The sequence below is a fragment of the Heterocephalus glaber genome, unplaced genomic scaffold (assembly GCF_053883595.1).
Source record: "Heterocephalus glaber isolate CG9 unplaced genomic scaffold, H.glaber_assembly_v1.0 deba00001556, whole genome shotgun sequence".
NCBI classification, from domain to species: Eukaryota; Metazoa; Chordata; class Mammalia; order Rodentia; family Bathyergidae; genus Heterocephalus; species Heterocephalus glaber.
Genome location: NW_028258347.1, coordinates 4,200,051 through 4,220,906, shown reverse-complemented (window position 1 = coordinate 4,220,906; position 20,856 = coordinate 4,200,051). Strand labels below are relative to the sequence as shown.

Here is a 20,856-nt window from a genome sequence, read left to right as displayed (position 1 = left end):
AACCAACCGGCCTAGACATCTTCAGACAGAGGACATGGTTACCCTAGCAACAGGCTCCCTACCACATGTGCCCCTCTCCAAAGAGCGCTGGGCCTCCTTTGGGAACAGAAACGGAGACAAACAAAAACTTGCTATCTCCCACTTAAAATAAAAATCCCCATTTTCTTGCACTGACAGGAATATAACTCCAGCAATTGCAGGCCCTCTCTGTGACACGGGGTCTCACTGTGGGTCTGAGTTGCCCCCACTTCATCCCCAGGATCTGTCGCCCTGGGCGGTTGCCTCTCCACAGCCACAGGCCCGAGGCCCAGCAGAGGGAGCCCACACATTAGCGTAGGGTGTCTGTGAGAGGGCCATTGTATTTTAGGTTTTCTGGCAGTAGAAATCTTGGTATTTGGGGACTCTAGCAGTTATCCAGCAAAGTGTAAACATGTAATGCCAATTTGCTGGTTTTGCCAGATTTTTAAACTGTTAAGAAAACATTTTGGGTTCTGCTTTGTGGGAGCTGCTCTAGGGTACCCAGTGGGACTGATGCAGCCTTTACTGCAGATTCCCCAAAGTTCTCAAGCCTAGCCACCCCTCCCTGAAAGCAAAGAAAGAGTTGAGGGCGGACAACCAGCACAGACCCACGAGGCATCCCAGAGGAGTCGTGTGACTGAGCGCAGAGGCTGGAGGACCCCGCACTGGCTCCACAGCGAGGACAGGAGGTTTGCGAGCACATGTCTCTGAGAGGGACAGGGCTCCATGGGCGCAGGGGCTTCCGGAAGCCGCCCAGATCCCAGACAACTGGGAATCAGAACTCATATTAGTGAAGACCCTAAACCGTTCAGAGCTTTCAGTTGTGTAAAACAGCAAGTTGGGCTGCACAGTGAGAGTTAAAAACATCAGCTTCAGAAGACCCGTGACCGTCCTAGGTCTTCTTCCTAAGTCACTCATGTGGGTTGTGAATTTGTGAGCGTATTTTGTGCATTCTGATCCACTAGCTCTTGTCTCCTGCAGACGGACTGTCTCAGGTGTGTTTCCAAACACTCACAGTGCCCGGGTGCATGCATGCCCCACACACCCAAGCACACCCAGAGCAGCCCCTGACACACGCGCCTGTGCTGTCATGGAGGGAAAGTTCCTCCTCGAGGGCAGGCCAGCAGCATTCTGGAAACATAGTGTCTGCTGGTGCAAAGACGACTCGCTGCAGGTCCAGCTCATTCTAAAGGTCGCATTGGCAGAGCTCTGAGCCTGGCAGCCTCTTCGGATCCAGAGAGGCTCTCAGCAGGTGCAGGGCGTAAGAGAGTCAGTGTCACCAGGAGCCTTCACTTTGTGGCTGGTTCAGGGTGTGCCTCATACACTTCCAGAACTGGCCTGGGGCAGAGAAAGATTAGCCAAGCACAAAATAATCACTGTATCCTAGAAGCCATTGACAAGAAAGTGCACACAGGACACTCCTTTTGGGGGAAGCACAGCAGCCACCAAAATGAGCAAGGTGTGTGGAAAAATAGCCCAGAACACAAAAGTTTAAAAACAAACTGAAGATCAGTGTTTTCATCACATTGTCACTGCTCTGCGGTCACTGGTGTTTCCTGTAGCTCAGTCTCTGGTGGCTGTAGACTTTCACAAATTGTTTGGGTGAATCAAACATGGTGCTCAGTACTTAGTTTTCTGTGTGTGAAGCAACTTACGGAGAACTTCTAAGCATTTGATCCCACTGAAACCACATTATGCTCCTGGGAGGTGCTGCTGGGGAAACTGAGGCTTCCGCATGTATCGAGGCCACACAGGAAGTGACAGGCCCGATTCTGGCCTTTCTCAAAGTGAAGAGCTTGGAATTGCCAGGCGCCTAAGTAGGTGCTGGCCCTGTGAACGCATACTTTATTTTACTGGAGTGGCAGTAATCCAGCACGGCCTCACGGGTGCAACACGTTTTCCTGGCCTACTGGAGTCTTTTCTTTGGGTTGCTGTTAGTGGCTCCATGAAGAACATGGGGACCCTGGGTTTACACATAACTTCAGGCCAGTGGCTGACCCAGCTCCAAAATCCCTGGGAAAATGTCGTTTCCTGCAGGAGTAGGGACCCGCGGCTGACGTGGGGCTTGCGGTGGCCAGAGCAGCTTCAGCTGTCTGTGCCACACCCCTCGGGTCTCTCTTCCCCTCCGCACCTGGGATCGCCTGACTGACATCACCGTCCAGGACGGCTGGGAGAGCGACTCTTTCCCCCAGCAGTACTTTAAACAAACCTTAAACCCAACCTGGGATTTGGAGTTCACCTTGACCTCATGGAAATGAGAATAAGGTCTAAAACCAGGTCAGCATGGTCAAATAGCTCGGAATTCAGTTTGACATTTTTTTCCTTGTTTATTGAAAGGGAGATTGCTTTCTCTTGCCAGCGAGTGACCTTTGGTTCAGGAATATTGTATAACCCAGAAACCGTCTTAATAAATTAGCCAGGAAATATGCTGTTCAAGCGATCTCATTTTCTTGGCCTATGGGGAGACGCTATGGCTAAGTCAGCTGGGGCCGGGGCTGGGGTCAAAGTAGGGCAGGACATTTACATGACGAATGTCCAAGAACTGCATTTTTTGCACATTCAGGATCTAGCATAATTTGTGACACTGATAAAATTCCTATAAATGCATTGTGCTGATCAAAGTCTTACAAAGCAACACCTGCCATGTTGGTTCCGTTAAAAAACATCACAAAAAGGGGCCGGGGATTTAGCTCAGTGGTTTCGCTGCCTGCTGCGCAAGTACAAGGACCCGAGTTCGATCCCCGGTACCAAAAAAAATCACACACAAAAAAAATCACACAAATTTTAGAGTAATTTACTCATGTAGAAAGTGGTGTGTTACACGGCCGGACAAAGGACTGCTCCTCCCGCACTGTCCTTCCAGCGCCAGACTGTGGGTTCCTCAAGTCACAGGACAGGACTGGGGACAGCACATGGGCCCGCCTGCCACTCTTCTGCAGGTGACCCGGTGGCCTGGTCCAAGGATAAACAGGCTCTTGGCTAGTCTGGTTCCTTCCTTGAAAATAGCCTGGATTAAAGGTGCATGCAGGACACGGTCTGGAGGTGGGATCTGGAAAGGACTGGACGTAGCCAGCTCTGCACTGGCAGACTCTCCCAGCTCAAGGTCACAAAGGGCGACCACACCGGCTGCAGTTTACCATTAACCACAATCAGTTAATAGTCAAGACTCTGGCACCATATGGTCCCAAGTTGTCTGATTAAAAATACACCCTTTAATGTGATTTCTTAAGTCTCTGCTCCCTCACAGCCCCTGAAGCAGGTGCTGCAGTGCGGTTTATGCTCCTGGAGTGAGGACACAGCCCTGTCTGGGGAGCGGCTTTGCGTCTGCTTGGCTGGGCCATTGGCGAGCTCTGCCCTTCAGTGCTGGCAGCCACCTGAGCCCTGGTGTCCTGACGTCACCTGGAAGGACACAGCCCACAGGCTGATGGTAAAGGTGGAGGGAGGTGATTCTCATGCAGGACTAGCATGGTGCTTCCTGTGCCTGTGCCCAAGGTAGGCAGCGATTATTTGGGCATCACTAGTTTTATTACCCCACTGCGGCCCTGGTGACAGCACGGAACTGGGTCACAATGGGCCCCAGTGTGCATTTGCTGAACATGTGGATGTGTATGTGACAAAGGCTTGTTTACTACAAAGTACAGAGTTAGGATTCCACGTTGGGGGAAACACGTGGAATGAGGTAATTTCACCCAGAGAAAAGCTGTCATCATTTATATGCAGCTAAATGTGCAGCTTGGCTCAGTCCCGCTTCTGGGCCCAAATGGGCTGGGTAAGGTCCCAGCAAATTTGATGATCTCCTGTAGGTTCCAGGAATTTGGGCAGAGCCGTGTATTCTGGGTCGGACAGTGATTTCAGTTTGTGCTTAGATGCCAGGCCCACAGCGGTGCTGCTGATTTCCCCAGTGAGAAGTTCCTGTAGTGATTTTTTTTTTTTTTTTTTTGGTACCGGGGATTGAACTCAGGACCTTGCGCTTCCAGGGCAGGCACCGGAACCACTGAGCTAGATCCCTGGCCCTGTAGTGAATATTTTTGGCAGTTTCACTTTTCTTCCTCATCCTTAGAAAAGAGTAAATGTTGACTACATGGATGATTGAAATGCACAATGTAAAGGGGAAAGGGAAAGTGGGTGAAAACTCAGTAACAGCATAAACAAATGCAACGACAGTGATTAAATACCACAAAGTCTTCACCAACCAGTTTTCCAAGTGTATTTTGAAATACTGAAGGGTAGTGGCATATTATACACTTTTACTGACTTCACTATTTTTCCATCTGTTTTCCCCAGCCTGGGGGTTTATTCCAGTTCCAGAGCTACTTCCTGACTGCTCACTGTTTACTAATGATATGGTCCCCAAGATATCGGGCAAGCGACAGACAGGTCAGTTTTAGTTAAAAGGTGACAAGAGCTACTGTGACGAGGAAGGAGAAAGCCAGAGCCAGAGGAGACAGGCCGGCTTCTCAGCTCCTTAGAGGAGATGAAACGGGCTCCAGTCTGGGAGGTGAACAGGCCTTGGGCAGAGGGTGGAAGTGGGGCGGTTGTGCTTTGCAGCAGAGCAAGTTGCCGAGGAGCCTGGCAAGAGCATGTGTGGGTGGCACAGAATTCCCAGAAAGCCCCAGGGTGCAGAGCACACGAAATGCTCCCTGGGCCGCGCCTGCTCAGCCTTCACTTACCTGCTGTCCCCAGGGCCATCCGATCACCGTGAGCCAGCATTTTCCAACGGTCCCCTGGCCACCAACTGGGCCACTGCGGCAAGGACAGATCACGGCTAAGGCAGCGGGGCTGCTGGCTGAGACAGCTCACCCAGTCGCCTGGGGCAGGCCTGTCAGAGCGCCAGACGGAAGAGGCTAGGCCTGAGGTCGGGCAGCCTGGCTGGGCCTGGTGGGGCCTGTGCTGGCTGTGGACTGCATGCACGGTGAAGGACAGCCCGCTGGCCACTCTGTCTCAGAGAAGCGACGCTGTTCTGTTCAGACCCCCAGCCCCTGCACTGAGGGCAGAGTTCAGTGTGCATGGGGGAGACACAGCACCTGCGGCACTGTAACACTGCCTGGCCTTCACAGTCAGTGCCCTGGTGGTTGGCAAGCAGCTGGGGGGTCATGCAGCACCCTCCCAATGTGCTTGCACACAGGACACCTGGGAATTTGCATTTCAAGCACAGCTAAGACAACAGAGGCTCTGGATACATTCACTGTGGAAGAGTCAATCGCTCCTGTCGCAGGGTGGGGTGCTGCATGGACGCTCCCTGAGTATGGTCTCTGGTAAGAGTCCCGGTGTCCTGGAGAGGGGACAGCTGAGCTTCCTCAACAAATGGCAGTGCTGCAGCAAGGAATCCATGAGCAGCACCCAGGAACCGTAGGGAACATGAGGCTGATGGACTTTGCTGTCCTGCTTCACTAGAGGTTAAAGTCATTCGGAAGATGCATGGATCTCTAAGGACACAGGTGTCTCACGGGAAGCTGAGTGTTTCCGTCTCTGAAGCCCTGGAGGGACATTTGACACAGAACTGAGGAGGGTTTGTGGCCTTGCTGTGAGGCATCCACGGAACGTAAACGTGGAATCTGATGCAGCACACAGGTGGGCACCGAGTGCCCCCGGGAGCTCAGGTCCTCTGAGTGGACAGCGCCCCATGACTAGGGAAAAACACAGATGATTTTACAAAAAGCAATTTGCAAAAAAGCTTTCTCTTTCAGGGAATTGCTGTCAGAGGATGAGCCATTTACAGAATTGGCTTTTCCCTGGTTGGTCCCTGGCAAATTATTGTAGGAAAACTGACCTAGAGCTACCAGGAAAACTGTCTGATGTGAGAAGAATTTATGGTGAAGAAGACCTTTGGGCTTAGAGTCGGCAGAAAGAGAAATCCAAACAAGAGAAATGAAGGGCCATGAAAGCCGTTGTATTTTTACTAGGGCAATAATGTACACTGCCAAAGGAGTGTTTATTCATAGAAAATTAGTAGCAAGCGGAGCTGGAAACAGCGGGAAGGTGTGTGTGTGCCCGGTGCTGTGCTTAAGTGCTCCAGGCTCAGGGTTAACTGAGCTCCTGTTTCTATCAATAGACCACTGTTACCAGTGTGAGTCAGCGTTGTCCCAGACTTTTACAAGGCCGAGCTGAACCCAGACCTACCGCCCGTAATAGCGATGAGCACCCACAGCAGACACATTGCACAAGGGTAACTCATAGTGGCAGTCATATTTCAGGAGGGAAATAATACCAGTACTTTATTTGTGAGATGCTTTGCTTGAATAAGAAATGACTGTGTTTCTTGGATTCTAATTCTGGCTCTTTAATAATTAATAAACTCATGGATTTCTTCAGCAATGATCACCCAGGCCAAGACCTATTCCTAGGAGCTCAGGTCTTCAACAAAGAATAAGCAGGAGACACAGTTTCCACCTCCAGGGTTTGTCTTGTCTGTGTTTGACCAGCTAACCATGAGTTGGTTTTAGCGGAGGATGTGGCGGGAGGTGAACATCATTACAAGTGCACTGTAAAGTAGGAAGGACAAAGCAAAGCGACTAGAGACCAAAGTGGGAATGGAGGACATGGCGAGCATCTGCAGCAGGGGCTCCTCGGTTCTCTGGACACTGGGGCAACTATGCTAATGAGCGGTGAGGATACACTCGAGGGGAGAAGGCCTGGCATTGCAGGATTACAAAGAAGATAAGAGAAGAACACGGAGGCTGTGTTTGAATCTTACTTTTTTCTACCTAAATCCAAGCAGCCAGAGGCCAGTTTCCCTCCACTCCTTTCAGAGTTGGACTATGCCCCACACTTCCTGGGCAGCGTAGCTCCATCCCTGCCCCCGTCTGCAATGCTTTCTTCCTCCTCTCTGTCCAAATTCTGTCTCTTATGGCCTAGCTGATGATATCTGCACTCTCTGAAGATTTTCCTGATGTATCTTAACATATTACTGTTTTGTATCATTGTTTCATTGGGAAACAACCATTTATTGAGTGTCAACTCTGTGTCAGATGTGATTGTAGGACCAGGGATATAGCAGTGAATAAAATCAGGTTCTCTTTCTCATGGTGCTTCGTTCAAAAGGGAAAATATGACAAAGAAAATAAGTTGTCTTGATGTTGGCTGATGGACGCAGAGAGAGAGAGACGGAGATGGCAGAGGTAGAGGTAGATGCGTGGACAGATGGTCGGGTGGGTGGAGCTTGAGAGGACAGATGGACTTCGTTGAGAGAGCCATAGAGACAAACTGAGCGAGCAGCTTCTATGTGTGGTGGGCTGACAGTGCAGCCGAGAGGCTGTGCTGTTGCCTCCTCCACCATACTGCAGAGAAGGACCCTGCTGTTCTGCTCTGCAAAATCTTTTCAGTGCCAGGGCACAGGACTGGACTTGGGTAAGAGGCTTAACAGATATTTGTTTGTTGACACTGTTTTTCACTTTTTATTCAGCCATTTCAGCATGGCAGATGCAGTTCAGTTTCCACTGAAGTGTAATTTGCCCTCCACAGGCTGGCTTAGAGATTTGTTGGGTTTCATATTTGTATGCAAAGCAAGATGCTCCACATAAATCCAAGGGGATTCAGTAACCATTTTTGGCAGCAGTTTCTCCCTCATGCATCAATTTTTTTCTTTCTTGGCTTTCCCTGGTGACCCTGCATCACTAGGGGTTCTTAGAGCAATTACTATGGCTGCACCCAGTGACCCTTCACCTTCCCTAACAGTTGGACAAATCAGGCAAGGAAGGAATGGGGCGGAGTGAAGGCTGGGGAGGGCTGGGGGGCCTGTGTGGCCAGCGACTTGCCCCAGTCTCTCTATTCCTGTTGCAGGAGGGCACATGTTGCTGTAAAAAAGAGAAACTGGATATTTGCCTGGGAAGTTTTCGAGACTCTGCCAGGAAGAAGAAAAAAGGAGCAGGAGAAGAAGGAAGAGGGGCAAGGAAAAGCACAAATCTCGGGGGTCAAAAATGAGTAAGAACAAAAATGGCTTTGGCGAGCTTTCGCAACAATCACGGTGCACCAGCCAGTTTTCTCAAACCCAGTGAACTTTCTAATGGCATTAGGAGAAGTTCACTGAGCTTGGCGTTGGGAGAATTTATAGTATTCTTGGAAAGGGTTTTCAAACATTCTAGTTTGAAAAGAAATAAAATCAACAATCTTATTTGCTCTGTACTATTTGCCTTTCTGTCCTACTTATTCATGCAGTCTTAATTTATAAAAACAAATGGAAACTGCACTCCTTGGGTCTCCAGAAATACTGGGCCTTTTGCTGTGCTTACTTTCAGCTTCACAGCAACCTTGAGGGAGACATGGTTACTTCCAATCACAAAGGGAGCAACCAAGTCTGGAGCCATCTGGAGTCTTCCCGCAAGCAACCACAGCTTGTTGGAAGGGCAGGTTTTGAACCCAGGTCCCCATGACCACAGGGCAGTCCAGAAGTTCTTGGAGTCTTGGAATAGGCACCAAATCCCCCCGGTGAGAACTCCGAGTAGAAGGCTGGTGTCTGAACATTGAGCCAGTGCCCACAAGGCCAGTGTGTCTGGGCTAACGCTTCCCAGCCCGGGGCCACCGTGTCCTCCGTGAGGCCAGCAGAGCAGCCTCCACAGACCGCCCACCGCACACCCAAGGACAGAGACGTGCCCTGGTCACAGGTCCACGACATCGCCTGTCCCAGTTTGGCTGTTGCTTCCTCTTGCCAGGCAAGCCCTCTGGCTCTTCTGGCCAGGGTTATTTATAGCCCTGTTGTATTTGGTTTGCCATGGACGCCCTCCAACTCCCGTCCAGTGTCAGACAACCCGGGTGCGGAAGCCAGGTGAGCACTCGAAGGCGGGGAAGGCAGAGGAATCTCCAGCAGAGGTTTCCGTGGTGAGGAGGAAGCCAGGCTGCCAGCCCTCCGGCCAGAGGAGAGCCCCACCCCTCCCCTCCCGGAGCTCTCCCTCCGGGGCTTCCCACCATGCTGCTTCCCACACAGGTGGGAGCCCAGAGGCAGGTTTGGGGGACCAGGGGACAGCAGAGGTGCCGGGTTGTGGGCAGAAGTGAGGGCGTGCTGCTCCCTGGGCAGCTGTGTGGATCTGGGTGGCAGAGGCTGGGAGGAGGATGGGAACAGGGTCAGGGAAGTCCAACAGCTCCGTCCCCACGCTCTGGCCTGGAGAAGTGTTTTGCGGGTAAATGGAGTTGAGAAGGATAAACTAATAAATGAAGATGAACGAGTGAGCTGTGTGGATGAATGAACCCCGGCGGGTTCTGTCTGCAAGTAGTCCGGGGTTAGATTGTCAACTACTTTGTATGTACCTGTGCTTGCAAGCTGCTTTAAGAAAAATAACAATGTGTTTTCTTTCCCCGACGATGTTTCATGGTTCAAAAGCATTTCCACATGTACTGTATCATTTGCTGAAAACACATGTGATGAACAGGATTTGTTCTCCCAGCTTTATGTACAGACTAAGAAATCCAGGACAGGACGATGAAGTGAGGGTCCCACCGTGGGTGAGTGAAGCAGGATTTGACTTCCTTCTGTCTCTGTGGTGTTCAACTTTTACTTGAATGGATCTCATAGTCACACGATTCAAAATTCAAAATTGTCACAGCGTTAAGAAGACCTACCTCTGCCCCATCCACTCTGGCCACCCTTCTTCCATGAGCAAAAGACATCAGGCTGTGCACCCTGCTTCATAGTTTTATATGTTTTGCAGTTTGCTTTGGGTTTTTTAAAACTTTTTTAGTTTTAAGCTTTTAATAGTCCCCAAAACCAAATAAAATCAGTGTTTCAGCCAGAGCACCATCACTCGATAAGACTTTTGAGAATACCCACGCCTGTCCCCTCCCTGTAGTCCTACAAGTTTTCCATCACAATGACCGCGTGACAGCATCCGCCTGCGAAGTGAAGGACAGGAGATGTGCAGAAAGCCGCCTCTCTCGCGTCAGTGTGCGCACACCAGACACGGGCAGCGTCCCGGCAGTCCCGCGTGGAAGTGCATGACGCTGTGCTCTAAACGCAGAGAGCTCATCAGTGCGGGGGAGCCTCCTCCCGCTGTCCACGGCTGCGCGGCCCTGCCTGCGTGTGCGTCCCTCAGCACGCGCTCCCACTTCGCCTGCGAAGGGAGCTGAGGCCCTTCCCATGCAGACGAGGGCCGTGGGCAGCCGTGAGCACACTGCAGCTGCTTCTGTCCGATGATTCTACAAAGCAAAACCCGGGCCAAAGGATAAAAACACTTACAATTAAATCAAATTTCCACGTCTCCACATAAGAGTTCGTTTTACTTTAATCTGTTACATATGTAGAACTGTTGGTTTCCCAGTAGATTCGCCAACAAATTTCTATTGTTAAATTGAATTTTTGCCAATATGATTGTTTAGACTGATTGTTTAGTATAGTTTTACTTTGGATTTTTCTTCCATACTATAAATTGGAATTTTTTGGTCATTTATCTTTTGATTTTTGCTCATAAAGTTCTTTTTTATTTGATATTTGGACTTTTTACATTTTGGGTTGCCAAGAAATTTAAAACATATTTTAAATGCTAAGTTGGAAAGGTCTTCCTTAATGTAAAGATATAAAGGAATTAATTCATATTTTCTTCTAGTAATTTATTTTCGTGTGATGTACCTTCAATTGCTTTGGAGTTTATCTTGGTATCAAGGGTAAGGTAGAGCCAACTTCATCTTTCTCCAGGACAACCCCATGGTACTAACAATATTTATGCATCTTTATTTTTACCTTTTGGTTTGTTGTCAAGCAGGCTGGCCTGGAACCTGCTTCTTCTTGTCTCAGGTTCCTGTAGCAGGATTACAGACATGCATCTCCATGAGGGCCGATGCTATTTATTTTTAAATATTTTTTGCCCTGATTTCAGTGCTTATGCACTGATTTGTCTCAGTACTGGGGAATTTTTTGAAACCAGATTTTCCGATACAGCAAGTCTAATTGTATTTCTTTACCATCCTTTTCCAGCTGAAATAACATTTGTCTTATTAATCAGGACCTTTTTATGTCACATTTGCATAGAAGAATTGGGAAGGAGATGCCTTTATCTTCCACATAAAGGAAGTAATATTAAGGAAATCTATTTATAAGCCTGGAAGAAAAATAATTCTCCAGATATTATTGCTAGAAAATCTGAGACAACAGCATTTTCCTTCATTTATAAAGATGTTGCCAAGTGACTTCCTGCCACATGGGAGGCATTCTCCTCAAAGTGGTCCGGGGGTCAGGGGACCCCACCATCCCTGAAGGGGAGACGAACCCGAACCCTAGAGCACACAAACCTATGGAGCACAAGCCTCCTGCTGCTGCACACGGCCCACTCGAGCGGGCGACTGCAAAGCCTTCACCTCAAAAAAGAAAAATAACCAACGTTTCCAACGTTTTATCAACCAAGCGAAAGGCTTCTGCGGGCATACGTGTCTACAGTTTCACCGGCGTTCTGGCAGCCAGCCGCACTTCCCAGGGTAAAGCTTGCTTATTTGTGCAGGAGAGCTTGGAACAGCGTTAGCGAGTTCAAAGGTTCCGCAGAAGGAGCTCTGCTGGCCAGGCAGGCAGGAAAACAAGGGCAGAGCCAGCACCCTCCAGGGGTCACCGTGCGCGGGTTCGGGCGCTCCCGCCGGGCCGGACTCACCCCTCCTCCCTGTTCCCGCGCTGCCTTCTCCTCCTGTGACTCCGTCCTCCGCCTCTGGTGTCCGGCAGTCTCTGCTGAGGCCACGGCCTCGCCTCTCGGCCCCCTGCGCTGTCAGCTTCAGAAGCACCGCTGCCCTCCAGCCCTGGGACCCCGGGACACACACTCCCCGCTCCCGAGTACCGGCCCCTCCCGATCCAGCCTCCGCTCAGGCCCCTCGGACTCCTTCGGTTTCCCATTTCCCTGGCCCTTAGCACTGGCCCTCTGGCCACTTGCTGGTGTCTCTCTCCGCTGGCCGCCCTGTGCCTGGGAGCTTGCCCCCTGCTCAGTGGCCTCCAGGACCACCTCTGCCCTCCGTCTCGGAGGACTCACCGGCCAGGAGCCGAGCTTCCGGCCTCTGCCCCCTCCGCCCCCCCCCCCCCCCCCAGCCTGGTGTTCATCTCAGGTGAGAAAGCCAGCACGCGCCTGATGATGAGGCCAACGTCTCTCTTCTCCACGCTGCAAGGACAGAACACCCGCACCGTGACGTCGAGAGTCCATGGCAGGCCCCTGGCCACAGCCACAGCTCACTCTGGGCTTCTGTCCTCTTCCCTGTGAAGCAGGTGCAGCTACCCCCTGAGACTGAAGTGGACGGTGTCCTTCCTGTGTCAGGATCAGCGGTGGGACCCATCTCCGAGTGACAGCCAGGTGGGCCCAGTGTCTCTCCCCCCACATCCACCTGAGCTCATCAGGGTCCCCGGCCTCCCATTGCTCTGCTTTTCTGTCCCCTGTCGCTGCTGGAACAAATCGCCATGAACACCAAGCCACCGCCTTAGAGGTGAGCAGTCAGAAGGCAATAGCAGGTCTCCTGGAGGCATTGGGAGGGAGGGCTGTCTTCTCCTGCAGGGCTGGGGACCCATCTGTGTCCTCACTTTCCAGTTCTGAGGGCTTGTGGAATGTTTGCCATGCCTCAGAGTGAGTAAACTTCCATCTGACCTGGCTGGGAAAGGTGTGCTGGCTTCCATGGCTCGTGCGCATACAGGAGTGCCCCCCAGACAACCTCTTCATTTTAAGATGGGTAACCTTAATCATGTGCACAGCCCCTGTGCCAGGTAAGGTCATCCATTCACAGGTTCAAGGGCAGTGGTGGCAAACCTATGGCACGCATGTTATTTTTCTTTTAAGACAAAAGACGTTCATGTGTGAGTTGTTTTTTCTAAACTAAAATCTCAGTATTCAGGTTTAATTGTATTGTTGGCACTTTGGAGTAAATTGGGTTTGGGGTTGCAGTTTGGGTGCTCATCTCTAAACAGTTCACCATCACTGCTCCAGGGATTTTTTTCAAGGGTAGGGGCAGGGAAAGAGAAGTGTCATCTGCCTGGCCATCATCTCCTTAAATACCTGCTCAGATATCACCTTTCCTGTGAGGGCATTCCTGGAAATCCTTTTTAAACCCATTACCACCTCAACATTCCTTATATTGTTTTCCTGCTTCATTTTAAAAATGTCATTTATTGCCAGAGTTTACAACGTGTGTTGGTTAGCTTTCAGTGGCTGTGACAAAGTGCCTGACATAAACAAGTTGAAGGAGGAAGGTTGACTTTGACTGTGGTTTCAGAGGTCTCAGTCAATGGTCAGCTGGCTCCATCACCATGGCCCGTGGTGGGGAAGGCCATAGTGGCGGAAGGGCATAGTGGCAGAGCCCAGCTGCTCACCTCATGGAGTAGGGAAGCGGAGAAGAGGGTCAGAGTCAACAAAGAGGGGCCAGCAACCAGATCCACCCCCAAGGACAACTCCATGGCCCACCTCCTTTGGCCAGGCCTCACCTGCCATTCATCACCTCCCAGAGATTCTGTCCAGTTATGGTCCCATCGATGATGAATCCACTGGAGAAGTGAGAGCCTGCTTGATCCAGTCACCGTCCAAATCCCACCTTGAACACAAGACACTTTTGAGGGGCACTGTAGATCTCAACCACAGTAGGGTGACCTATGTTACAATTTAGTTTATTCCTCTACCTTTCCTTGTTGGAATACAGCTGTGTGTGGGGCGGGGGTTCACTGCTAGGTGCTCCATCTCCAGAGTGGGCAGCCGCGCGCGTGTTGAACGAAGCGTGAGTGAATATGGAGCCAACCTTGTTCCTGAGGGAGACTTTTCAAAGCAAAGGGTAAAATGTATTTTGACAAATATCCCCACAGATTCACTGTAGAATTTGTAAAACTCCTTTTTTTTCCCGGTGGATCTTAGTATAATTAATAAATGGAATTTGCTAGATACCAGTGTGTAGAGCGCTGCAGTAGGTCCCTAACCTGGAATGCGCTGGAGTTGAAACTGGGAAGGTGTTCTTTGAATGTGGTAGCAATTATTTTTTAAATTATTGTTTACGGAAATGAAATCTACATGAACCATTTTAAAGAATAAGGCTCACTGCAAGTTGGCACACTCATATCAGTGTATAATCATTGTTTCTATCTTCTCAAACATTTTCATGGCATCAAAAGCAGACCATCGGGTGCACTAAGTATCACTCCCAGTCCCCCACCCAGAGCTCCCAGCTGGCACCCCTCTGCCTTCGGCCTTCGAGATGTGCACTGTCTGGGTATTTCACATAAATGGGATCACTCCTGAACCTTTGTGTGAGGCTTCTTCTACTAGACATCATGTTCTCTAGGTTCACCTATGTTGCAGACTGATTTGTGGCTGACCAACATTCCCTTGCATGGATCTGCCACATGGTGCTTATCCATCTATCTGTCGCTGAGTGTTTGGGCCATTTCCTCCTTTTGACTGTTGTGAACTGTGCTGCTATGATTCAAGCAAAAACTTGCTCCCAAACCTCATGGCTTCCTTGTGGAAAATATGAAATCCATACAGATTATATAATTAAAGAGAGCATAACCAGTAATCCCAAACTTCCCGTAGTTCATTTGGGAGAAGTAATTTGTTAATGCTGTTTTCCCAACCACTTCTTTCATTCCAGGTATAAAATCGTATACTGGAACATTTAGAGTAAAAATACAGGCATCGATTGCATATTCTGGGGGAAACAAAAGCACTTCTTAATTAGGGAGACAAAATGTCATGGTGACAGCAATTGTTGATTATCACAGTCAACATCGTGTTCATGAGCGGTCAAACACAAATATTTAATTCTTTAGAGGCTTTAAAATGTAAATCTTAGAAACAGATGAGTTCTACAACAACTAAACAATATAAACTAGGGAGGTGCTCAGTCTCCTGGGTCCAGTTTATTTAAAATGCAGTAATCTTTGTGTCCTTAAACGCTCCAGAAATTAAATATACAACACTTTAGAGGCACTAAGGTCACTGTTTTATAATCCTACAATTAAAAACTCTCCAGAAATATATCAGGCATATCCAAGTACATTTACTTTTTATTTCTTTGTAATGAACGATTTAAAGTATTTTCACAACATTTTCTCTTGGTTGTACTTTCCATTAAAGTCCCTGACTGTCAATGACAGCCATGCACCAGAACCTGACATGCTTGTACAAACACCAGTGTTTGGGCCAAACCCCAGACCAACGGAGCTGGAGTCTCGAGGGCCACGCCCGTGCGGCTTTATGGGGCTCTAGGTCGGGGTGAAGCGTCTCTGCAGAGGTCCTGTCCAGAGCGTGAGTCAGATCCCCCCTCCCGCCCGGGGCCGCCTGAGATGAGCTGAGGCCGGTGTGGCTGACCTGGGACATGGCGGACAGAGGTCACCGGGTCAGATGAAGACACAGCTGGTTTTCAATGCCCATGTGACACCTGGAAGTTGAGTTTTTATGTATTTGAGAGGATTTTCCTTGGCAATCTTTTGAGACAATGGGGCCTTTGAGTCAGATGGCCTGGTGAGAATGCTACTTGTTCTGTAGAAGCTCAGAATCTCTTATTTCTAAAGAATCTCTTATTTCTAAAGCTTCAGTTCCTTCATCTGTGAAATGGGTAAGAAATGCTTGTCTTAAGTTAGGTGTGAAAAACGTATGTAAGTTGCTCTACCTGTAGTAAACGGTAGGTAATGTACTATAATTCTTCACTTTTGGGGGTAGCTTTCATTTTCAACTCTTGGGGCCTTCCTCTTGCCTAATTGGCTATCAAGTCCTGTATTTGTATTAGGTTAATAACTGAGGGAATGTATTGTAAAATCAAGAAGAGCGTCAGGTTCAGGGTCTGAAGGAACAGATGATTTGCAAAGGCTGAGAGTCTGCAAACACACAATGACCAAAAGCTTCAGGTTTGGAGTCCAAAGACCCTGGGCTGAGAACTGCCTGAAACTTCTCTGATCTGGCCTTTCCTCTGTAAAATGATGGTAATAAAATTCCTGCATGTTGGGTTGTTTTGATGGTTGTAACAGATGAGATAATGCGAGTACAGTGATTAGCGTGGTCCTGTATATAACACGAGTACTCAACACATGCTTGCTGTCATTAAACTGAGGGTAATTGATGCCTAACTGCTCCTGTAAATATTAACCCTCCTTCCCCTCTTTTGAGCTAATGTGGCTTTATGGTGTTTTGCAGGGCTTGAGGAAGGAATGTAAGTTCTCCACAGGGAATGCAGCTCTTGAGAAGAAATGGGTTTACTACTCCCCGTCCATCTTCCAAATGCAAGACTAGAAAGGGTTTGCTCTTCAGCCACTAAACAAATTCACGCTCTTCCCATTGCCAGAAGTAAGAGAGGAGCAATGGACTTCTCCGGTCAATCAACGAGCCGAACCTTGCTGCAAAGTGTTGCCTGCATATCCGACCTCAGGTGGGAAGGAAGCCATCCTCCTCTGGGGCGTGATGTAAATGATCAGCAACACCATTCTTTCGGGAGGGCCGCTGGTGTGCTGAGAGCGCAGCTCTGTTTTCCACAGTACCAAGAGGTGTTTCCCAAAGTGGGGGCCGCTTTCCACGGGACACGAGATGGTGCTGCGTTGGGCCGGACAATGTGGGTTGAACACCTGCATTTATTTTAACACCTATTAGGACAACACCAGTGCTTAGTTTTCCAGATGCCACTGTTTAGGGTAAACCGAGTTAAGTACAAGACTCCAATCTGGGGCCAAGCAAACTAGGGACATGGTGGCACAGGTGGTTCGGTGGGTGTGGAAGGAGCCCGGATGCAGATGAAGCATCTTCAAAGGATGTGGCTCAGCCCTCTGCAGCTAAAAACCACCCAGCCGTGTATGCCACAGGTAGAGGGGACTTCGGACCACGGAGCCCAGCATGGCAATGACAATCTTTGCTAAGTTTTCAGTCTTTCGTGGTTGTCATTGGTAGTATTCTATTAATTGCCGAGGTTGTTCCTTTAAAGATTTACACCAACAATAGAAGGAAGATCAAGAGGGAACAGCTAAGTCATGGACTCAACAGCAAGTGTCAACCTTTCACACGTAATGAATTCTGTTTAAGGCTACCATCAAGACCGGTCCCTGTCAGCTAAGGTAGGAACTAAGAAACTAATGAGAGCAATCAGATTTTTAAATGCTTTACGTACCACTGGAATTTATGTCTTAATTTAATTGCCGAATTCTTAATCTGATTAGAGCCTGTAAAGGAATAAAATTGGATTTGGAAAAAATAGATAAAATAAGTTTTCCTTTACATATTCACAAGTCATCCCAAACTGCATGTTTCTTATAAGATTAATACAAATGTTTTAGCTCATTTTCATTGCATCCGAGCAAACACATTATCTCCCAGGAAACAGCATGGAACGATAATATGCCACACATCCAGCCATAGAAGAAGTTCTTGAATATAAAGTCATCTGGCTAAACTGCCTGGAAATGAGCGGGGTCACAGTCACGGAGATGAAGCTAAATGACATCGCGTTTCTCCCATGGCTCCCAGGACATGAGATTCTCACTACCAGTGGGACCGGCTTATGAGTCTCTGTCCACTAGATGTTTCTCTGGCTTCTGCAGAGTGTTCCCAAATCATTTCATTCACTCACCAAATATTTATTCAGTGCCTACTGTGTGCCAGGCACTCACTGTTCCAGGTGCAGGGGCACCGAGGCCGAGCGAAGAACATTAAAGTCTCTCTGAGATGCAGCTCCTAGTAGACATGGCCAACTTCCCATTGTAAACTGTGCTTCTTCAATGTGTGATTTTTAAAAAGAGGCTCAAAAATGGTCTTACACATTTAAGAGGATGATATGACAAGGAATAGGGTTAGAAAGGGGAGGTCATAAAATTCAGTTAGACAAGGTGAAAAGCAAGACCACATTGGAGCACAAGAAGCAACACACATGCAGAGACCGAGCAGAGGCCTGGAGCCACACCAGCCCCGCTCAGGGCTTCATGTCCACTAGCTCCCTCATCTTCCCGGCACCCGGAGAGCTGGAACCCTCCTACTACCTGCATTCTACAGAAGCGGAGACTGAGCTCGGAGTAACTGCCTTGTCTCACACCGTCCCACACATGGCAGCCAAGAAGAGAGCTGACCAAGGAAGTGAAGACAAAGCAGCCTGGGCCCACTGACCTGGTGGGAAGCGGGAGAGAGACAAACTGTGGCGAGCTGGAAACGCTCGGGATCTTACTTCAGGGGCCGTTTTAAGTGGACTGCACGCATGGTCCTTCTGTCCCCAGAGTCGAGGATGCCACAAGCCTCTGACTCTAACACCAAGACCCGGAACCCACCACATGATAGATCCAGCTGTTCCCTGAAGCAGCTATTGAGTTTTTAGCGATATCTAAAATACAAGCTCTTCTGAAGTTGGGAAAGTTAAGGCAGAGCCTTCGCATTTTTCTCTCATCTAGGAAGCCAGATCTCTGTGGGGAGGGGAGAAAGCGCCGGTGGGTGGCCAAGCTCGGAGTCTGTCCTGTGTGTTCATCGTCCCCAGTGTGGCTGGCCTGGGGCGGTCTCTCTCCACGCTGGCACTCGTCCGCTGCCTCCTCCTCTGACTGTGCTTGCAGGAGCTGTGTCCAGTGCAGAATCAGCAGGGCCCTTCTGACATGCTCCGGGAAGGCTGCTCAGCCCTGCCCGAGCCCACTGTGCTGGGATGCCGGATTCCCTCCAGCCTGCGTACTTCCTGGGATTCGCCAGAAAGCAGACCTGGGCAGGCAGGGCCAGCCCTGGCACCTCTAGGGGGTGGGGCAGCGGCTAGGTTTTGGGTTCTGGGCGCTGAGAACAATGGGAAGCGATTCGATCGCAGGCCCAAGCCACGGCCTCCACACGCCAGCAGGGCTCTGGGGCTGAGGGACAGACACAGGCCCACTCGGAGAGCAGCCTGTGTACAACTGCATGGGCCCAGTGACCTTCCCGCCCACGCCAGCCGTGGGCTCTGGCGGTGTCTGTTCCCGGTCCGAGCAGGGACCACGGCCCTCTCATCCACGCGAAAGAGATCACTTGCCAAAAAGCATGTGTTTTGCTAGGGAAAGATGAGCAGCTTTAGTCTCGCGGGAAGTGCCATGCACTCCACCGTCGCCCGGTGCCTCTCGGCCTCAGCTCGGGTCTCCTCCGCCTCTGGCCTGCACCATCCAGCCCTCCACACCTCCCTGGTCCTGCCAGAGTATTCCCAAATTCCAGGTATTCCCAAATCTCCTGCTTCTTCTCCCTTTCGTAAGTAGAACAAATGAACTCTGCTCCTGAGTCACTCTGCTATGGCTCAAAGCTAACCTGGCAAGCAGGACCCTGAGCAGTGACCAGACAGGCAGTGGGGCTGCGTTCACAGGTCGGTCTCTGCTGTCCTCACCTCCTGCCTGCCTCCCACCCTCACCTGCCTGCTATGAGGCCTGCAGCTTCTGGCCTAGTCCTCCCACGCAGGCCAGGCTGTCCTCCCTCAGGGACGCCTCCCCATGTCCTGCAGGAGCCACCAAGCGAGACTCCATCGTCCTCTTCTGCCTCAGCTCCTGTGCATCCCCATCTGTGTGGTTGCCTCTCTGCCTATGCAGCTGGCGAGGAGGGCCAGCCATGCTTCCAGGAAACTCAGCCAAGAACCTCCCTGCAGACAGAGTTGCCCGGGCCAGGTCCCTGATGACAGTCCTGATCCTTGTCAGGAACATGGAGACCTCGGTGTCCCAAGCCCCCCTGGGTTCAGGACCCGGAGCAGCAGCGGGAGGAGGAGCAGGGGGAGGGGGAGGAGGGAGGGGGCTTTCAAGCCTTTGCAGGCATGGGGTGGTGCCTACCTGCATCTCAGTGCCGGTGGGGTTTGGGAAGTAAACCCTGCTTTGCTGTATCCTGGTCCATCGTGCTGGAGAGCAGGGGTGTCGCTGATGTCTGGACAGGCTGTGCGGTATGGGACTGACCACTGGGAGAGGACTGAGCTGAGCGTGAGCACACTGTCTGGCGGGGAGCGGGTGGGACAGCTACACCGGGCATTGCGGCTTCATTTCAGCTCTCTTCTGGAAGAGCGTAGCATGAACTGGAGGCCAAGCTTCGTTACAGGGCTCTAGGTGCCCTGCAGTCCCTGTCTCTGCATTCTAAGAGCTGTTTGCTCTCCTGAGCGCAAGAGCTCCTTCAAGCTCTATCCTCAGTGGGATGAGACCGTGGATCCATCAGGGGTCAGATTCCTGCTCTGCCACAGCAAAGGCCACGGGGCTTACACATTTCATCCCCCCATGCCCTGGGTTTTTCCTCTGCAAAATGGCAAAAACAATACATATCCATAAGGGTTCTGAAAACAGTAAATGAAAAAATTTGTGAAGGATTAAAAAACATTATGTGTCATTGTTGTACTATGTTCGCGTACCTGGCTTCTTCAGGATAAGTTTTCTTCACCCCCAGCCTCTCCTCTGCAGACCCCAGGCAACAGCACCAACGAAACCAGCGTTGGCGGCCTGCAATCATCGGCCCTTTCCCTCATCCATTCTCCTGCCCTGTCAGACAAAGCGCTGGGGAATCCATGCCTAAAGAGGGAGATCATGCAAGAGCTCACAGCGGAGGGGGCGACCGCAGACAGAAACAGAAAGAAACCCGAGAGTGGGCTCGGCTCGGAGAGGCTGGGGGAGGGCCTGGAAAGCTGCAGGGAGAGCCGCTCCGAGGCATTTACAGGGCTGTGTGAGCATGGGAGTCCAGAACCTCATAGCCTCATTCCCCAGCCCAGAGCCCGGCCGTCCAGAGGATGCAGTCTCTGGAACTCAGGAGGGTGGAATCACTTAGAGCCTTTCAGAGGAGTGAAGAACAAGCAGCCTGCGATGGTCCTCCCATCCTGCCCACACCCTGGGCTGCTGCACAGCATCCCGAGTAGCAACACAGCCTCCTGTGACGCAGGCTGGCCCCTCCCCAGCCCCGGCCTCCTGCCCTTCCTCTGCTCCTCAGCATGGCCGCCAAGTATCTCCGTGTTTCCCGATTGCTCAAAATCAGCCTT

The 20,856-nt window shown here is 50.4% G+C and overlaps 2 long non-coding RNA genes across 4 annotated transcripts; one reads left to right on the top strand and one right to left on the bottom strand.

Moving 5' to 3' along the window:
* The first annotated feature begins 3,220 nt into the window (after window positions 1-3,220).
* Window positions 3,221-20,191, top strand: LOC147824045 (uncharacterized). 3 transcript variants are annotated; one of them, XR_015442973.1, is made up of 4 exons: window positions 3,221-3,510; window positions 7,798-11,415; window positions 12,179-12,266; window positions 16,080-20,191. It is a non-coding gene; the product is annotated as an uncharacterized LOC147824045 (long non-coding RNA). The 3 variants fall into 3 exon arrangements; XR_015442971.1 differs by having other exon boundaries at window positions 7,798-12,266; XR_015442972.1 differs by having other exon boundaries at window positions 7,798-12,396.
* Window positions 13,051-16,085, bottom strand: LOC147824046 (uncharacterized). The gene is made up of 2 exons (XR_015442974.1): window positions 13,577-16,085; window positions 13,051-13,491 (listed from the first exon to the last, which is right to left on the bottom strand). It is a non-coding gene; the product is annotated as an uncharacterized LOC147824046 (long non-coding RNA).
* Window positions 20,192-20,856: the final 665 nt, after the last annotated feature.